The sequence below is a fragment of the Acanthopagrus latus genome, chromosome 11 (genome assembly GCF_904848185.1).
Source record: "Acanthopagrus latus isolate v.2019 chromosome 11, fAcaLat1.1, whole genome shotgun sequence".
NCBI lineage: Eukaryota > Metazoa > Chordata > Actinopteri > Spariformes > Sparidae > Acanthopagrus > Acanthopagrus latus.
In genome coordinates, this window is record NC_051049.1 from 2439447 (window position 1) to 2460513 (window position 21067).

Consider the following 21067-nt stretch of genomic DNA (forward strand, 5'->3'; position numbering starts at 1 on the left):
AGGTCCATCTCAAGGGGAGCTGGCCTGCTCTGGAGGAGAAAGACATGGGACTTGTGGGATTACAGTAAAACATGGCATTATCTTCACTCCTGTTTGTATACTGTAATGTTGACTGCAGACTGGAGCTGTCGGGAATAGATGGACTTTATGTTATGAAGGAGACATCAGAGAGGAGGAGAGAGGACCTGGGGCTGATCGCTGACTTTAGTGAGAGGTTGACTTGAAAGCAGTGACACACAGCCCATGCCGTGGGTCGCTATTTTACAGCTCATGTAACCTGTGAAGTGATCCGGCTGTTTCTGCAAGGTGAAAATTCACCTCACTGGTGATGAGCGTACCACTTAACATCCATGACACATTTTGTGTCATTCACACAACTCAACAAAATTCGTAACAAAGGTCTGGTTGCTTTTAAACTATTTATTACAGAAATCTTACATATCGTATTACACTTTTAATGTCAGTACCAAAGATAAACAGCAGGCAGTGTGCTTGGAAAATGTAGAACATTCTACAATCCAATTTAGATCGATTGTACTGCTGAAAGTATAATCTGCTAACATTGTTCTTCCCCTGATGACTTTATTTGATCATTGCATCCTAATGGCTGTAATCCGTGCTACTCAACAGGTCAATCGCAGTGTCAGACCACTCTGGAAATGCCATAATTCAGGGCTTTTAACGCTTCAGATCCAGTTCCCTGAAATGTTCTATTGTCTGTTTGAAAGAGGAAATCATGTTTTCACTGGATTTTGAAAAAAAAAAAAGTCTTGTAAATTTACTTTGTTTGAGTGCAAATCTGATTCCTTTTCTCTTTACGGACTATTGATCAGATTAAGTGTGAGTTGTGGAGACGAAAAATGATCCTCTGCTATCAAGAAGTGCATTTGCTTTCAGGCTGAGGCGTCAGAAAGCAGCAAAGGTGAGAACATCCATTTTTTCCCTGAGCATTTTTTTTTTCCCAATTCTATACTCAGTTTCAAGCACCCCCCCCACCCCACCCCCCATTATCCACCACCCCATTTCCTGGCAGAAAAAGGAAAACACATTTAAGAACATCAACTCTGCACTTCTAAAGGTCTGACTGCACGCTCGCTACAGCAGAGCAATACAATGTGCCTGTCGGAGGTTTTCAAATCTGGGACACCAAAACCATTTCAGCATCTTGTTGTTTGAGAATAAGGTTTCCGTTTGTGTGAGTGTGTGTATGTGTTTGTATGTCTGCTATTAGCAAAACAAAATCTGTCACAACCAGGCAGTTCCAGCAAAGTGCATGAGCTGTCTGATGAACTGAGCTGAAGGGGAAAATGCAGTCACGGTTGTTGAGCGTGTAAACAAGTAAATATTTCATGTATGCAAACCTTCAGTCACTGTATACTATAAAAGTATTGATTGGTGCCACTTGTACTTCTCACCAGACTTAGGAATGACTTTACAATGTGAAAACCCTCTTTGAAAGTAGTTACCTGAGTAACTTTCCATCTTTATTTTCACTTGAAGTTGTAAAAGACAGTCTCCTGGCTGCGCCAAAGATGAAATTGTTGAGTTTTTTCATTCATTTAGTCTTTAATGCAGACGTGAAACCAGACTGAAATGGTTCACCAGTCAGCCTCATTTTTCCAGGAGTGCCTGGTGACAGACAAGTGAGGTATATAGGGAGCCAAAAAAAATGCTGATAGTGTCATTATTCTATATGCATTACATCACCAATCACCATTAACTTCATAATGACACAATGAGGAATGATACTCAGATTTGTTTCTGAAATCAGATCTGAGAAATTTGATTTTTTGTTTCCATCCATCAGCAACATATCTGCATAGGTTGATGTAGTAACGTTGTAAGCATCAGTCCCTGACCCTGAGAAATGGTGATCCAACCAATCAGGCTGTCAAGTCGTGGAGCAAACAATTTATTTCAGCCTGACAGCTCACGGACTGTTGTTCTCTATGTCGTCCCCCGTGGGACATGGCATCATTGTTGTGTGTCTCATTGTGCAAAGGACACTTTTAAACCCGGACTGAGACACGTCTGTAGAGGTCTGATTGGAACTGCATTTCAAATCACCTCCAAATGTAGTTTGGTTATGCAAAAAATTGCATTGTTTTTCCTGTCAAGACTTCCTAAAATCAATCAGGACATATTTTGGATATGCAAACAAACTTATCTGAGCTGCCCGTCAGAACAAAGCCAACAAAGACAACACCCGCCCAAGCCTGTCTGTATGTCTGTATACAGAAGTATCCACTGCAGTACCACCCGACTACAGAGCAGCTTCTTTCCTCAGGCTACAAGACTCCTGAAGTCACCATGAACACTGCACCTCTCACCCTTCTTGTATAGCAGCACATTAACTGGTATTTTCTCATATTTACATGCAAATGTTATATCCACAGAGACATTTAAAAGCTGATTTAATTGCACAGTCTGACAAAATGGGGAACTGTCTAGCTCCTTGTGTTGTCTGCTGTCTTACCTTACATCTAGCAGGCAGATTAACCTTGAATTAATTAATCAATATCCATTAGCATGATTCCTTCCACATATACAAACAAACAAACTTAAGACTGTATCTAAGTTTTTATAAAAAATAAAAGTACATCAGCAAATCACCATGGCCATCTTTAAAGTCCTTCAAAGTGATGTAGATGTCATTTTTTTTAAACCTGAACCACTTATCAGAACTTATTGAACAGGGGATCCTGTTGAAAGTAAACTTGAAGACAAAAATGTGTCTCGGAGGAAGTCAGGTAGTGTTGTGTGCCAAGTGGACTCAAAAATCTGAATCATCTTCTACCATTTCTCATTTCAGTCTGATTTGCTGGCATGAAAGTAAAGGAAAACCAACCCACTCAAAGCAACAATATTTGTGGATGAAATTCATCATCCCACCTTATTTTTGTGCATATTAGCTGCTCGACAGTAGAGTCTACAGAGAGTCAATCTATCACCAAATGAAGGATTCACTGGCTGATGTGTGACTGTGCCTTATGTGGAGTGTCCACTGGATCAGCTGTTTGGTGTTATTTAGCACATAGTTTCTGTTATCACATATCAAAAGATCGAGATATCCAGGGACAGTCATTAAGATCAGTATCAGGGCTTATTTAAATGTGTGCTATCAGCTAAAATAAATCTGACAAATCTGTGTTTTGTTCACCTCAGGCTGCTCATCTTTGCATCTTTTATCTCTCTTGTTTATATCAGGAATGAGCAGTGCACAAAACATTCAGGTGTCGGTTTTGCATTTTTAAATTAAATTGCTGGAACCCACTTTTCCACAACTCCACCGGTCCTGTTTGTGATATTCATGGACAGAATCTCAAGTCACAGTCACGGTGAGGACAGTGTCCGGTTTGGGAACCTCAGAAATACGTCTCTGCTTTTTGCCGTGACCCGGTTCTGCTGGCTGCTTCAGTCGGTGACCTCCTGGTTTGAAGCTAAGTTTGAGGTAGTTGGGACAAACGTCAACAACTTTCAGTACAAGGCCATGGCTTGTTGCTGTCGAGAAGGATGTGACTGGAGTGACTGGAAATGCTTTGTGCTGCTGTAAGACTTGAACCCTTTTTAGTCCAAATTAATCTGACTTCCTCATCAGTGAGTCATGGCGGATGTTTTCCATTAGAACCTGCTGTGACATCACTAAACGGGGTGTGGCCACCGTTGACAGAAGGTCAGAATCTGGTAGCTGATTAACATATGTGCGCTGCCTGGAGCTGCAGAGAGGGATGGATTACTGAATCAGCTTCTGGAGGAACCAGGACACAGAGTTGTTTTTTTCACTAATGGCAAACAATTTACAATTATCACTCAGTTTTTTCGTTTCACATCCATTTTCACTCCTGTGCTTCTTAATTCACATGTGGTTTTATCTTTTTTTATTTTATTTTATTTTTTTTAATTTGTTCCCCTGTAGATTGATGATCACCACCCATGTTTGAATGATATTTCCAGAAAACCTTTAACAAGTTACAGCTAAACTAAATGAGTGACAAACCAGCCAGTCCAAGAACAAGTGTGGCACAGACTTTAAGTATGGATTACTGAGCTGGTCAGGAGCCCCGGAGTTTACAGGACAGCCTGCAGGCACCGCTGCGCACCACCAGGGCGCAAACCGGCACCTCTCCGGTGGTTTCGTCTCCCGGATTATCCCTCCGGTCCTGTTCGACAGTTTGCTCACGGGAGCCCCGCTTCACGAAGGCAGGGAGGAGTGATCGATGTTGAAACTTTACGGAGAGGACGGACGAGGGGGTTTCCAGCACCGGCTCGACATCGATCCTTTCCCCTACTGAACTATCCCGAGTTGTGCGGCGGAGGAGAGGGACGTGTCTGGGATTGTTTAACGGAGAGTAACCGACAACCGAGGGGGAGCACAGGGACACAGAAACCAGCCTCCGCCTCCTCTTCTTCTTCTTGTTTTCATCCAGAGTTTCTTCACGTGGTCTTTAATGGAACGGTGGATTTGCACTAAAGACGCACAACTCCAACATGGGAAGGTTTTAATTCATCTGTGTGGACACTGGAAGAAGACTGATTCACAGCGCAGGTGGGTGGGATGGTTATTCTTCTGGTGATTCCGTTTGCGCACGCTTGTGTGTATGTGCGTGCGCGCGCGCGTGTTTGGCTCTACTCTCCCTGTGGATGTGCAGTTCATCAGAGTCTCTGTTTCTCTGTGTCATCCGCACACACACGCAGACGCGTCTGCAGCAGCGCACAGACACACATATCCACGCTTACACATACATTCACGTCAATATTACCAACAGGGCACTACATTTCAAGACAATTTAAGAGGGGACCTGAGTTTCTGGTCATTTTGAAGCAGCAAAACACGCGCGCGCACACACACCGTCACTCACTCACACACACACGCACACACACACAGGTGCAGTCAGTAACCCGTTTCACAGCCGTCAGTTTGGCACTGCGGAGCTGTCTGTGGTGCTGAACAACCCAACAGACTGTTTCTGTCTCTCTCTCTCTCTCGCTGTCTGTATCTCTCTCACTCTTTATATTTGCTTGTAAACTCTGTTGGAACTGTTACACACAATGAACTAGAGTGACCCAAATAATTCAATCAAGGCCCAGTGACTTGCAAGAAGCACTTTGGATTTAAGTTGCAGTGCAGCCTGCAATGATATTGCACACCAAAAAAAAATACACACACACACACACACACACACACACACACACACACACACACACAGTTGTGTCTCTTTCACTAGCTATTCCTAACTGTTACTGATAATGATAATTGTGGTAATGTAGCAGTGGCTCCTCCCTCTGTGTGTGAGTGTGTGTGAGTGGTTATCGCTCATGATGAGCAGGTGGCACCTCTCCGCCTCCAGCGTGTGAATGTGTGTGTGAACGTGTGAATGCTAGGTTGTGTTGTAAAGTGCTTTTAGTGCCCAAGTCTGGAAAAAGTGCTGTATTAATAGAGTCAATTTACTATATCCAGTTAGCTTAGCATTTTATTTTTGCTTAATCTTTATACAAATAAAGGTGTAAAAACAAGTTGTGGTTTTACAAACTATTGCAAAGGTTGAGGTTCTTTTTTTTTTTTTTCCAGAAATAGTCCAGCACATGAAACCACATGTTGACATTTTTACTTTGAGACACAAGAGTGGTTTCAAGATGGATTATTCTCATCCAACACTCTGCAAGAATGAGAATAAGTATTTTTCCTAAAATGTTGTCCTTTAATAAATTGATAGTAAGAGGATTTTGGTCTGTGAAGATAAATGAAGTGTCTGTAAAGGAGACCTTAGCAAGGAGATTTGGCCTAACCAAACCACAACCATTCTGTTATGTTAATAACAGTCCAAAGGTTGTAATGTCATAGTATATCTAATGTTTGTCTGCAAGCTTTATTTTGATAGTCTAATTGGATGTTGCATATTTATTTATGCTAACTTTAGAGGTGAGAAGAGCAACAAGGCTGCTGCTAGCCATTAATTAAGCACTAAACACTCAAGGTGATGGAAAGTGGAACCATAGTCTTTGGTGGTGTGGAGCTATATCTGCTGATAGTGTTCTAGATGAAATTGTCAATGCGAACACCTTTTTAACTTTTGCGATGTGTAAACTGCAGCCTGCCTGTTTTTTATTCTCCAAGTGAAACAAACCATCACTGCTCTTCCTACCATCAGCATCATAAGCACATTAGCATGAAGCAGCAGGGATGGCTGGCCAGCAGTTAGAGACAGGAGCTTGTGACTTGAAGGTTGCCAATTCCAGCCTGGCTGCCACCGAAAATCTGGAGGCAGAAGCTGTGGCAGCATCGGCCAGCTCTGAGTGGGAAGTGTATGATGCTGGTGAGATAACACACTCGTTTATGAAACAAAAGCAGGAACGCAGTGTGATTTCTGATTGGTATACGACCATGAACAGTCATTTCAGGTCCACATCGTACTGCAGCAAATGCTCCTGTAATCTCAGTTTACATGACCCTTTCCCGCTCTGTGGTTGGGTAAAGCTACTGCTAATGCACTTTTGTGATGCCTTTTCCACTGGAAATATTTTCATACATCAAAACAGCGGGAATGTAGTGGGAGGTAAAGCCATCTGAGCTCAGCCAAAGCTCGCTTTTCTGGATGACTTTAACATTTAGAAGATTAATTCAGAGAGAGCAACGATAAATAGTCCACAGAAGAGGAAATGAAGGTAGAGTTGATGTATGTTTATCTTGGTGCATTGCCTCACGGTGACTGAAGGTCATAGTTTACCAACCTTTTATTTACTACGTCAGTTATGAAGACAAAGCACCCTCTCTCTCTCTCTCTCTCTCTCTCTCTCTCTCTATGTCTCTCGGCCACCAGTCAGACTGTGTGAGGGGCGCTGCTGAAAAGAGAGCAAGCACACTGAGTCACGGCTGACACAGACTGCCCGCTGAGCTGAATCAATTCCATTTGACTCAGTTTGATTTGAAGTCTGTGCACTTCTTCTCTTTTTGTGTCACGCAGCTTAGTGTTAGGGCTCCATATGTGCTGTTTGTGTTTGTATGCACACATCTGACTGTTTTAAATGCACCCACTGTTGCCATGTGGGTGTAGACCCACGTGTGATATTGTCTTCTGTCAAGGACTAAACGGGCAATTTGGTCTGTGGAGTTTACTGGGAGTACATCTGTGCTATTCAATTAAAGCTGGCCTGGTAGGTTTCGGACGGGATTCTGGATAAGCTTTGATTATTAAAGCATTTATTTTTCACAATATCATATCTTGAACAGCTGTTTGGCATCTCAAGTTTTTATTTTGAAAAGAAAATGCATGATGATATCTATGAGGTTACTACAGGTTCATTGGCCTGATGCATGCTGCGCTTCAATATACAGACATGAAGGTTTCTGAGAAGAATGCACTTTTATCCATCTGATAATATTTTAGACTTAAAGTGGGAAAAAATGGCGAGACAGGGGATTCGAATGAGGTTGCATGTTGCCTTTGCCATCAGCAGTAGTTAACAGGACAATAATACAAAAAGATTCCATCATCCAGCACAGTTCACTCAGCTGGACCCATCGAGCAAATCGGCACCGATAACATAGTCTGTTATTATAATGAATCCTAACATTATTTAGTTAGGATAATACCATGCATCATAAGTTTCCCCAGGCTTAATTCTGGGAAGGTTTTCTTTACTTCAGAATACAAAACACTTAAAGTGCCCATTAAAGAACAATCTGCAACGATTGAAAGTGGTTTACATATAAATAGAAACCATAAACATATACATATAAGGGACAGAGTTAGAATGTGGATAATATTTGGGTTCAAAAGGCATTTATCAAATACAAACCGCGCCTTAACTAGGGTTGGGTAGAGTCATGTTTTTATTCTGGCCTGGTCCAGTGTATGAACTTAACCAGTTCGATTCTTTGGGTTTCAATTTTCAAGGTTCTTAAGGTGAAACATTTGCAGGAATGTGTTGTGCTGGGCCAGAGTCTTATTTTATTTATTATGTTTTGGATGTTGAACTTTAAAAAAGTTTGGTTGAATCATTGTTGAGAAAAAGTTTTTAAAAAAGACACAATAGTGTTTCTCACACTGCGCTCAGACCCAGGCAGACAGAGCTGAAAGCTTCCACACTGGTTCAGTCCTGACACATTAGAACTTTTGCTAACCTCAACTGCAGTCTGGGGCTTTCTGGCCTGGTCTCAGAGCAGAGTTAGCCCCCATTTAACCCAAGGCTAGTAGAAGGTGCAGTCTGAATTGTGCAGGTCTTTGCTTTGGTTAACCCTGATGGAATGTACAGTCTCTTTCATAGGCTCTTATTTGTTTAACTCAGGAAGTGTCTGAGTCACCTGCAACCCAAACAAACCAGGTATTACTCCTCTTGTTTGATGTTTGGCTAATGTCAAGCTGCATTAAACGTCTTTAACTCAGCTCAACCCTTTGGCCTTAACACATTCAAATTGAATTAGTTAATATTTTACACAATTCCATACCAATTTACTGTACTTTTGTCTGCCATACGACCACTGGCAGTGGTTCGTAGTAGAGCCTGACTGATACATCATATATTGGCCTATCACAGATACATTGGTATCGACCTATATGTTGCCTGGTATGTGCCAAAATAAAAATAAAAAAAACTTTCTCTTTAGAGATTATAATGCAGATAAAGATGCTTCTGATAATTATTCTTTATTACATTCCCAGTGAAGTTTATTGTTTCAGCGCACTGTAAACTGTGATACAATATATTGTGACTTTTACCACTCACAATCAAATTTCAGGGATAAAAGCCAAAACATGTGTATATCAGTCAATACATGGATATCACAATTGTAATATCCTGATATTGTTATCTGGATCAGTGCTCCAGTGATTGAGTATCATTCAAACTGTAGTTTTTACTGTTATTCATGGGACAATTTGTATTTGTTTAACAGAAAATGTACTTAAAATGTATCTTTAAAGGTAGTTACAGTACATTCTTTATGGTAAGCACAGTGACTGCAGTCCTGACTCTAGCTCCGTTCTTAGTGCACAGAACACAAGACTGATATTTATCCTATCAAATGGAAACAAGGCAAATAATCACATCCTTGAAAGTGTTGGTTCATGCATTTAAAGTCCATTATCATTATTCTTATACAATATAATCCAATTATTTTCTGGATATTTGAGGTTTTCACATGCGGCGGCGCTGTTATGAAACAGTTTGGTAGATTACAGTGGCTGCTGTCTGCACTCAAACAGTGAGTCCTTGATTACTGGAGAGGCTGTGTGGAAGCCAAACACACACACACAGACACACACACACACACACACACACACACACACACACACACACACACACACACACACACACACACACAGCGCCTGAGTCAACATGCCACTACTGTCTATTTTGGTAAACACTTCAGAAACAGGTGATCACCTAATCTGCTACTGGTTTTGCTCAAATCCACTTCCTAACTTTGATGTTGAACTAAACACTTCACATTTAAATGACGCGAGCAGAACTTCTCAAGGATTTCAACAGTAGCTTTTGAAATAATCTGTTAGGAAGTTTCAGCTTCCAACATTACTTTTTTTTCCTACATTTTCCGGGACAAAACACAACTTTAAAATATCTCCAGTTTCTTTTGTCTGGAATAGATTTAGGTGCTCAAAATGAAGTCATAATTTGCACTGCACATTTTAATCAATTTGCACTTGCAATCTGTGCGTAATTAGCGTCTGATTCACTAAGGCAGCAGCTCATTATGCAATCAGTGACTGGCTGCCCTCTAGATGCTCTCCAAGCGCAAAGAAGAAGACAAGAAATCTGAATATATTCAGAATAATGATCTTCCAACACATTTACTAAGGATACAATACGTGTCTGAGAAAGTGATCTATTATTGATTAAATGTTAAAAATGTTTACTTTGTAGAAATGTGTCTAATTAAAGCAGAGGCAGTCATTAAACACACTGTTGTCATGCAAATGTGTGATAAGAAAGGGAGCAGTCACCTCAGTACAGCTCTGTGAATGTGAAGTTCAACTATATTGACAACCGCTGCCTCCTACAAACAGTGTACACTCAAGATTAACAAATGCAGTTTAACTGGAATGTACTGAAGAAACATTTAAAGAGCATCAGCTTATCATTCACTGATAACATATTAAGGGAGTGAATTAATTAAAATGTCATTGATTTTATAAATGATTGTCTATTGTCAGAAACAGAGTAAGATATGTATTATTAGGGTTTCATCCATGTATAACCACGTGAAACTACTAGTCATTTAGAATGAGCCTACCATAGGGGGACATCACGGGGGGGATGTTATGAAAACATAATTTTAAAGTATATAATAATGTGCAATGAAAAGACTTGCACTAATTGAATGTGCAGAATGATGTAGATTAGTGTCCCCCCTCCATATGCCTCACAGTGGTTTGGTCCACTGCTAATCAACCTGCAGCTCACACACCTGTCTCTGTGGAGCGTCTCAGCATGGTGCTGGTTGTGCTGGCGGTGCTGGTGGACCATAGTAAGTAGATATTTTGCAATAGTTAACTTTAAAAGAAAGATGCTGTTTTTTCTCTTGTCACAAAGTTTTAGGTTTAAGCACAAAAAACAGAAAAAAAATTGTTTTGGTTTAAAACGACTCCCTGTTTCAGTCGCCACAGACACCACTGTGGATGTCCTGAGCTCTCAGTTAAAACGCCTGGTTTTGTGGTGAGAACATTGTCAGGTGTGTCTTTAAAGATATTCTGGCAGGGGGGGCGGCTCTCCTTCTGGAAATTTATTGTCCACCCTCAAACAATGAAGTGATACATCCACCCTTGCCTTGTGATTCTGAAAAGAAATACTTGATATTTAGGAATCTTACTACTTTTAAATATTTTTTGATGGGGGAAAAAATCCCAACATATTTAAATGATATATCGGCTAACTGATGTTATTCCCACCGGCTTTGTGTTTGCATGCTAACAAGCTAAACAACAATGTTGAGCACGGTAAGAATTATACCCGCTAAATATCCGCATGTTGGTATTACTGATGTTAAAATTGAGCTAAGTCAGTCCCATAAGCAGAGAAAACATTATCTTGGATGGGCTTCTGATTTCTCTTGGCAGACTGTTGATTAATAATTAAATGCTATTACATTTTATTTCATTTATTTCATTTTATATACATATTGTTGGACAGATTTCACAGAGTAATTGATTAAGTTCATTTTGTGAGAGAGCATTCCATCATGATTCTTCTGCAGGATCCACAATATTTCCTGATGCAGTGTTGACTTTCTTAATTCATTCATGCAGTGTATTTGTAAGTTAGCCAATAAAACCATTAGACTTAACACATCAGACTGTACATCACACCTTGACAGCACCATATGGTATAAAGTAAACTAAATACTACGAGAAGATGGAGAACCGTGTTAAGAAAAGCTGACTACTAAGGCGTCAATATTTGATTGCAATTTTATCAAAATCACAATATGGACAAGAGGAATATCCAAATTGCAGAAGCTGCAATTTGTTTAATGTAGGTAAAATGTTTAACAGACTGAGTTAAAAAGTGCTGTGGCCTGCAAATCTCCCGATGTGAGAATGGACTGGAGTGGTTTGGTTTAGCCCCCAACAAATGTTACATCGTCATGATTTTAATTGTTGTTTCAGTGAGAATAAAAATTGTGTTGTGATAATGATCACTCCCACTTGTTGTGAATCACGCCGTGTTTTTAATATCTGTCATAATAATCCCTCTGTTTGAGAGCTGCGTTTGGAATATACTTTATATAAGACAGTATCCTGTCTGAACCCCTCAGCTCAACAGGCCTGCACACAGAATGTTACATAACACTATAATAATAGTATATCGAAGTATCTGAACAGCTCACACTGATTGCAGTAAATAAAATCCATGACTTCATGGGTGATGGACTCGGGGAAGGTGGGGTGCAATGCTACATAAAACAAAACACATGATGCACCTCACCTGGGTGTGTGTGGAAATTTCAGAGGACCAGCTGTGCGAGGTGCACATGAGTCATCAATTAAGTGGTCAATAAAAACACAATGCACCATGGGTATTTCACATCACTGCCCGACCTGTGTGAGTGTCCTAGTAGCTGCAGATTCTTAGTGTTGTTACTCAACACAGGGAAAACCTTGTTTTTATTATTTTGCATTTCTTAGATTTATATAAAACTCTAATTTAATCTTCCCACCAAAAACGTCCTTTAACATTGCTGCAAAAATCTGTACAGCGGCAAGGAGGCGAATCTCCTGCACATAACTGCTCCTCTCAAACTGCGTGAAGCTTCATAAATCTGGCCGAATGAACGCATCAACAACATTTATCTCCTCCAGTCGTTTGTGCAATCTTGTTTTTTTTATTTTTTAAAGCTCCAGGTTACGCATCTCTGCATACATAGAAGCACACAAAGTCTCTAAAATGAGTTGCACGAGCTGTCAAGGCCATACATTTCAAACACGTTTTCTCTCTTTCATTTCAGTAAGTCTCATTCCAGGTCTGCACTCCATATTCACACAGTGTTCACTTTTCTCCTTGATAATGCATGGAGGGCAAAACTATGAAACATAGTTTCAACACAACAATCTTTTCATTGTTTTTCAGCTGTTTGTTTTTTTGTGGCTCACTGTAGAAAAATAAGAGCAGAGAAACAGAACCTGCATTATTTATAACATCTGTAGGTCTAATGGTATGGAATCAGTTGGCAGCAGTAAGCTATCATGTTGGAGAAAAAATGTGAATGTCACACCTTATTTGTTATCACAATCCATATCAGTAAGAGACATGCAGAATTACATTCATTATAATGAATTTGCTATGAGATTAGTATTGTTTATATGATTCCCCCAGTTAATTTCACAGGTGGCGGCAGGATGATTTATGAGACTTGATACACTTGATTTATTGTATGGACGTTTATTATAATGTTTTTTTTTTTTTTTTTTTTAGCCTTAGTGATGTGAGCCTAATGAGAATTTGCGACAGTCAGATTATATAAAGATAAAACACATTATCTTTACCACTGTCCAGATATTATAGGCCCATATCCACGCTGAAGAAACCCATTATCTTTTTTTCAGTATGATATTAGAAGAAGTAAATCAGAGCTTCATGACTCCTATGCTCCACAATTTATTGTCTTGAATTTATTGCCTCCCTCTTCATTGTTGTTTTTACAATGTTCATTTTAGTGAAACTCACCACATCAGGGGAAGAAATGACTCACGTTCGTCTGCTGTTACGGCTCTCTAATACAAGATTTAAGAGTCAGACACTCAACAACAACATTTTTGTATGCAAAACTTTGCCCGATTAATTTCCGCCTTTGTTTCTTGGAGTGCAATTACTTGAAGGAAATTGAATCAACAAACAATTTTTAAATTTTAATTATCAGTTATTTATCCAAAGTGAGGAAAAAGATCGCAAACATTCTGATTTTAGCTTCACAAATGTGCAATATTTGCTGCCTTTCTCTGTCTTGTAAATCCAGTATTATTCAAATATATTGGAGAAAATGATTGACATGACTTTAGAGACTAAACCTCACACTAGAATTGCAGCCTTGACGTCTTTCTGGTTTAGTTCTCCCAAAAAAGTCCCAGATGTCTGAGCTTCATAAAACAAGCCAGTAATGACAATGATGATGTCACTGGCTCGGGTATAATTACCAGCAGCATCCGCTGGTAGTGTTTTCACCGTTGAGACTTTGTTTGTGTGTCATCATGGTTAAATGTGGTCCTGGAGACACCTTATGTTGCAGGAAGTGACACAAGTGGTTTTGAGTACATTGGCTGGTGTTTATATTTTGGCCTGCTTAGTCAGAGCAGTTGTGTCACAACCCTGCATGGTACAGTCATGAAACCTTACAGGTGTAAAGTTGCACTAAGTTTTGGTAGATGGTTTTGGTCCACACCATGAGTTAGAGGGTGAATTTGTTGATGGGCTGCTGTGATCCACTTGCAACATGGTCTCTTGTTTTAAGTTTGTTGCTAAAATAAGCTACACAGAATAAAACAATACAACAATAGCACAGCAATAGTTTTTCCACAAGTTAGTCACTAAATTTGTATGTCTAAAGTTGCAGAGTACAGTGAGTTAATCTGAGAGGTTTGTGAACCCCCTGCTGCTCATTTGAAGAGGTGAGTTAGACTGTTAAACCAAAAGACTCTGAAGCTCTCACCTTTCACCTCCCAGTCGTGTGATTCACTTCCCATATACAGTCAACATGTATACACTGACATACAGTGTGTGGACACACAACTCCAGCCCCACCTCGCCTCTTATAGAGATGTCCGCACGCTGTGATAATCCACTCCAGTACCCTTCCAGTGCCCAGTGGACTAATGTTGAAATGAGCCCAGAGCTTAGCGTCACACAGACCTGAACTAAGATGACCTGACTTAGATGATACAGGGCAAACATAATTCCTGTGGCATCCATCCAACATCCACTTAACTGTAAAACACTGAACCAGAAAGCCCAAACTATTTGCTCTTCATCGCTTTTTTTCCCCCTTGCTTACATTACAGTGATTTATGAACTGTGCAGTTTGCATATCACTTGCTTAAGTAAGGAAGGTTATGAAGAAGGCTGATTGAGGATTTTATCCCCCACTGCAGAGATTTTAGATCATGAAAATTACAATAATGTTTTAACATGCATCTTCAAGATGCTTCCAGTAGAATTAATTGTTTGAGCAGGTTTCTAGAATAGGTTTACATGCTTTAATGCTCAGTTTTCTCTTAGTGCTGCAACATTTTATCATCCCTCTGTCTGTTTTATCCCCTTGTCTCTTTAATGCCCCCTCCTCCCGACTACCCAGCCTCCTTTGCTAGGTCAACCTGACCCAGCAACGCTAACAACAGAACAGCTGTGCTAAATCAATTAAAGAAGTCATGGAAGTAAATGGACATTTCAGGTCTTTTGATATGAGGTAGTATGAGGTACTTATCTGTTGTCAGTGTGTTACTTGCTCCCAACCTGTATGGAGAAACAATGAGTATCCCCGACAGGAGACGGGGTATAAACTGCACCAGCAGCAAGGTGTATTTTACCAACCTAATATAAGTCCTACTAGGAAAATATATACCAGCAAGGTGTGATTGAAAGAGAGAATTGTGACGATTGAAAGACAAACCGTACCATTTGTACCAGAGATGTGGACGGATCATTGTGATGTGAGGGTGTGAAGTGTCTGTTAGGGTTGTCAGGGTGATGGAACAATCCAGTCAACTAATGGAGCCACTATGATGGCGACAACAGTCACTTCTTTTTTTTTTTAAAGATATTTTTTTGGCCTTTCTGGCTTTATTTGATAGTGCAGCTGAAGAGATAGACAGGAAACAGAGTAAGAGACAGGGAGTGACACGCAGCAAAGGGACCCGGGCCGGGAGTCGAACCCGGGTCTGCTGCAGAGCCTCGGCACATGGGTCGCGCGCGCTACCGACTGAGCTATGCGGCGCCCCGACAACAGTCACTTCTGAGTAGAAAACTGGCACTTGATCTGCATAGCGAAGAAATGTTAAATCTGCAAACTTGTTTATTTTTATTATGGCATTTTCAGCCATTAAAGTAAAATTTTATAGATAAATGGTGAAACGTGATGGTCCAACCTATTTGACGTTTCTACCCACGAACGTGCTGCCACCTACCCGGTCTTTAAGGCTCCTGTTGGTACTCGAAGTTTTCTGCAGAAACTGATGCATATTCTTTACTGTGTTACCTGTGTTTCTGTTTTTAGATAGAAACATTTGAGCTATTTATTAGTGTTGCACTGCTACGTGCGAGGAAATGACAATAAATTGACTCTAACCCTAACCCTTGAGTTAAACAAGAGGGAGGTGTTTGATGAATAGCTGCAGGCAACAGGCTGCACACCTCCACCTGCTCAGTCGGTAACCAACTCCATCATGTGAAAGATAGACTGCTCAATGAGATTTCTGACAGCAAGACTACGACATCAGTCGTTGTCATTGTCACAAGACTCCTCCATGAGGGCTGATGCTGTGATGTGGATCTGTCAGCTCTGAACTCTGACTGAACTGATCCACCTCTTTAAATGCACTCGAACACGTTGTGCTGTGGACTGTTCTGTTTCCATGAAACCTGTTTCACGATGGTTACAGTACTTATGCTCACATATATGCATTAAATCTGTTTTAGGTACAACTGAGCAAAATAAAGCAGTTTTTACCTCACAGATGTACGACTAGTATGACACTACACCTTCTTCTACTGTGTGTCTTTGCCTTAAATGTAATGCTTTCAAGTGAAACACATATCGGCAGTTTCATGTTTCAACTCTCATTTTACTTCATTTGACTCGCTTACCACACAGTTACTTATTCAGTTGTTCAGGTACGAGAATGTGTCGACTGCATTCATTACACAGTCCCTTTGCTTTAGAGGCACTGAGCCTTTAGGCATTCAGCAGAATATAACATTCAGCGAGGACAGGATTTTTATTATGTTTATTACGACAGGAGTGAATATACAGTACATTCAGCATACATAATGAAATGCAAGCAGTGAAGTGTTTTTTTTTGATTCAGTTGTTGAATAAATGTAATGGTGTTCTGTAAGCTTGGTGCATTATGCCAGTTGTTGTACATGAACCCATGTTGACATACTTGTGGATGTAAAAAGCAATTAGTTTGTGAAATGTGGGCAGAATGGGACAAAACTGAAAACCCTCCCTGTAGTTTGACTAGTCACATACAGTATTATTTAAATTTCACTGTTTATATCACGTAAAGTGCTAAATGAATGGTGCATAGTTCATCATAGATTAAATCATTTGTTCGAGTAGCAGTGCTTTATAAGTACATATGTTTCAGTTAAAAGGTATGCAGTCAAAGCACATAACTGTTTTTGTCGTACAAAGTTTATCATAGTAAAACTTTTTTGCCTTCTGTGTTGAAAAACTGACTCTTTACATTAAGAACTTAATGTGAAATCACACTTTATTGTGGCCGGCCAGATATACACAATCAGAAAGCAGTATTGTTATGACAGGAACAAGCTGGAGCTCGATTAACTTTTGTTAATAATCATACCCACTTTATTATGTGTGTATCTAGAAAAGCCTCAGACACAAACAGCTGGAACTTCAGAAGACAATCAAAGCAGCAGCAGGTGCTGTGATGAAGAATTGAGGGTGACTACAGGCTGCTGATGCTGAAAAATGTGATATTGGTACAACCTTTTCAATTAAATGTTATTAGGCCCTCTGCATTTCATTTAGTGGCTGCAGCTAGTGTGCCTGTGTGTTTGTGTATGTGCTTGTGTTTGTCTGTGCCAGCACTGTTCTTTCACGTTGACTAGGGTGTCAGAGGAGAACTGTGTCGCATGTGTGCAGACGGCTGTTTGTGTGTTAAATGTGAGTGGGGTATTGCATGCAAAGTAAGGAAATGCGGTATGTGTGTGGGTGTATGTTTGTGTGTAAGTGTGCGTAATGAGATTTGTTACACTGTAATAACCAGTGACCAGGGAAGTGAAACGGAGAAGGTTCTCAACATTGATCACCGCCAAGGATTCCCCTTGGAATCAAGAATCAAATGTGTGTAGTTGCAGTTTTGTGTGTGTGTCTGTGTGTGTATGTGTGTGAGAGATACGGCCAAAGTTAATTATCAGAGAAAGCATTTTGTGTGTGTGTGTGTGTGTGTGTGTGTGTGTGTGTGTGTGTGTGTGTGGGAGAGGGTTGTTATTGCAGCCAATGAAGCAAAGAGTTGGGTGCAGATTTGTATTCAAAAGCTGTGCTGTTGGTCGCTGTGCCTCCTTTCCTCTTTCGCACACCAAGATCACAGCATAAACACATGCACACATGAACAAAATGCTCACAAGCACACAAAACTGCTTTGCACTCACTTATGAAAATGACTGCTTCATTAAAAAGCAGCTGACCCCTTCACTGTTACACAAACACACACAGATCTTGCAGAAGAACATGGTGGCACATCTGGCTGGTTATTTAAAGAGTGTCCAGTTCCTCCCGTCAGTCTCCCATCAGCCCTTCCTTCCTGCAGCAATAGGTACAGTTTGAGACAAGTGTAGATCCACATCTAAAGTCTGTGTCTGTTGGTCTTTGCATGTCTGGGCCTCTCAGCTCTCTGCCATCAGTCTGAAATTAGACCGAGGATCATTTATACGTCTTCTTCACTGCTGTGGTATTCCAGTCATGCATAACTGCTGGGCAAATAAAGACGGGCTGCGACAACCAATTATTTTCATTAGAGTCATCTATTGTAAGATTTTGGATCCATTTTTTTAAATCTAAAAATGTGAACAAATAGCAAATTGCAGTCACAGTACATTTGATTTATTTAGCAGATGCTTTTCTTCAAAGCAACTTAAATAAATAAAGTGTGTTCAACCATTAGGATACAAACCGAAAAACAGATGAATATTGTTATGTTTTTTTCAAATGGACAGATATGTTGTTCAGCTTTCTACCAAACTTGTGCAGAGTTTCTGCTGATTTGATGTCAATGGGGAGTTTGTTCCATGAGTGAGTGAGCCAGGACAGCAATCAGTCAGGATTTTGTTAAACGGTGACGGGGCCACACTCACAGTGAGGGTGTGGTCGAGAGGCCGCGGTGTCCTGGATTTAGAACAGGACCGAGCCTTTCACAGCAACAAAGGCAAGCACCAGTGTCTTGAATTGAGTTCGAGCAGCCCGTGCAGGGTATGGAGGGTAGAATGAAAACCAGTTAGGCTGCAGCATTCAGAATACTTTGCAGTAATCGGATGGCCCATGCAGGCACATCTCCAGTGAGTTGCATAATTCTAGACAGGCTGACAAGAGCCTGTCTGGACCAGAACCTGTGCCGCCTCATGGATAGGGAATGGTCATACTCTCCTGATGTTGTGGAGTATTTGCAGGAGTGGGTTGTTGCAGTGATGTTGGCAGCAAAAGACAGCTTGTCATCCAGTGACACACCTGGGTTCTTTTTAGTTTGGGCCAATGATACCACTGTGTTTTCAGTGGTAGAGGAGAGGTCATGAAATAGAAATAACTTCCCGTGAAGGAAGAGGAGCTCAGTTTTGTCAAAAGTGAGCTTCAGGTGGTTTGCAGACATCCACTGAGAGCTGCCAGCCAGACACGCAGAGATCTTATCCCTGTTTGAGATCCGGGAAAAGACAGAATTAGCGAGTTGGTGGAAAGAGCAATGTGACTTGGTGTAAAGACAGAAGAGGAAGGGACCCAGAACTGGACCCTGAGGGACCCAAGTGGTGCGGCAACAAGGTCCAGACACAGATTGACTCCAACTCACCCTGTTAGTATGGACCTTGAGGTAAGATGTGAACAAGGATGATCTGCTGAGAGGTCCAGCGGTATGGAGGCGACAGACAGACGGCTCTAGAAAGGCGGAGTTCCTCTTTGACAGCAAGAAGGGCAGTCTCAGCTGAGTGGCCTGCCTTGAAACTTTACCGGTGGGGTCAAGACGGTTGTTCTGGTGGAGATACGCAGAGAGTTTAGTTGCACTCTTGATTTCATTGTTTGCTTAGCTTAAAATGACAATAACAGCCTTCAGGTTCTGTGACTGCATGCAGTGTTTTAGAAAGAAATGGAAGAGAGGGATCACTAGCTACTTTAAGACTGTGTGGAAAACAGCCAGCTATCAGAGAGATATTGACGAGAAGAGGAAGGAGGTCAGCAACAATATACTGAACGGGTGAGAGGGGATGGAGTCAAGAGAGCAGGTCACTGTGGGGTGGGAGGTTACCAGGGTTACCAAAACATTGGAAGGGGGGTTAAGGAGGGAGGAGATGGTAGAAAAGAGATTGTTGGTGTTGAAGAAGGAAGGTTGATTTTTTTTTTTTTTTATTATTGAAAGGACAGGCTTTTACCTGCAGATAAGGAGACAGAGAAAGAGGAGAGAAGAGACTGTGAGGCAAGAAGGTCCTCAGAGTGCTTGGATTTGCACCATTTTTCCACCCACGAGGTGGTTGAGTCAGACAATAACAGAGCAGGAGGGGTCAGGTGAGCCTGCTGAGAGGTGAAAGCATACAGAGTCCAGAGAACAGGAGACAGTAGAGAGGTCATTGTTTGTGGCAGAGTTGGGAGGCATGAGGAAGAAAGGAGTCAGGTGAGGCGAGGGAGGAAGGAGAGAGGTGGCGAAGGTTTCAGAGATACAAGGCGAGCAGAGCAGAACACGTGTCTTGTTGTGTGATGGCTGGAGGTTTCATTGAATGTACATGCACTTTTTAACCCAGGTCACTCTGTTTTTCACTGGCAACTGTATACATCAGCATTACAAAAAAATCTAAATTGAGGAAATGAATGTGTCATGCATGCTTTAACAACATGCTGTAGGCCAGGAACAAGGACTGCGTGACAGTAGTGTGTGCTGGGGTTTCTCTATTGTGTGAATCTGGCCTTGCAGGGGGAGTCACTTTATTTAAAAGGTGTCAGGACCGGTGCAGTATTGCTGAGGTTCTGCTGGGTCACAGTGCCTCAGGGCTTACAGGCTGGACACATGGGATGCATCCCGTGTGTCCAGCCTGTTTAAGCATAGATCTGCTCTGCTGAGGGAAGCTGAGAGCTGAAAAGAAGGAAGACAAACAGCGAGGGAGGACGAATTCAGCTTGGTCTCTAGGATCTAGGGCAGGTGAGGCAGTTACAGCAGCCAGGTCTGTGGAGTAGTTGATGATGACCCGCATGAGTAAAATGAGGTGAATTAAGAACCATGATAATCAATTCTTGGACATTCTTGACATTGTGAATGCCAACAAATGAAATGCTCAGAGAAAATGGCAAAGACTTGACAGATGCTTCTTCAAAGTCAGATACAAATCAAGTTGATTAAGCTAGTCTCTGGCTGTGTACAAGCAGTTCTTGAAACTTCTACTGATACAATATAAATTGAACGTTACAAACAAAAAGATGTCAAATGATTTATTGAGCTGCATTTTATTGATGACAACTCAAATTGGCTTTACTTGATGTGTCTGGACTTCACATTTAGCAGCTGCCATGCCTTGAATATAAGTCCCAAGACTCGAGTCCACATCTCAGAAGACTTCCCCACAATATGTAACATCCACCTTTTTGCAGAAACACTGCACTCTAATATGAAAAGTGGTC

At 41.1% G+C, this 21067-nt stretch overlaps 1 protein-coding gene across 1 annotated transcript in view; it reads left to right on the forward strand.

The window, feature by feature from the left end:
* The first annotated feature begins 837 nt into the window (after positions 1–837).
* Positions 838–21067, forward strand: part of nlgn1 (neuroligin 1) — a 393552-nt gene continuing 373322 nt past the window's right edge. The window contains exons 1-2 of the mRNA XM_037115594.1: positions 838–922; positions 3917–4546. The gene's annotated coding sequence lies outside the window, so the exon portion shown is untranslated. The remainder of the gene's footprint in view (positions 923–3916; positions 4547–21067) is intronic.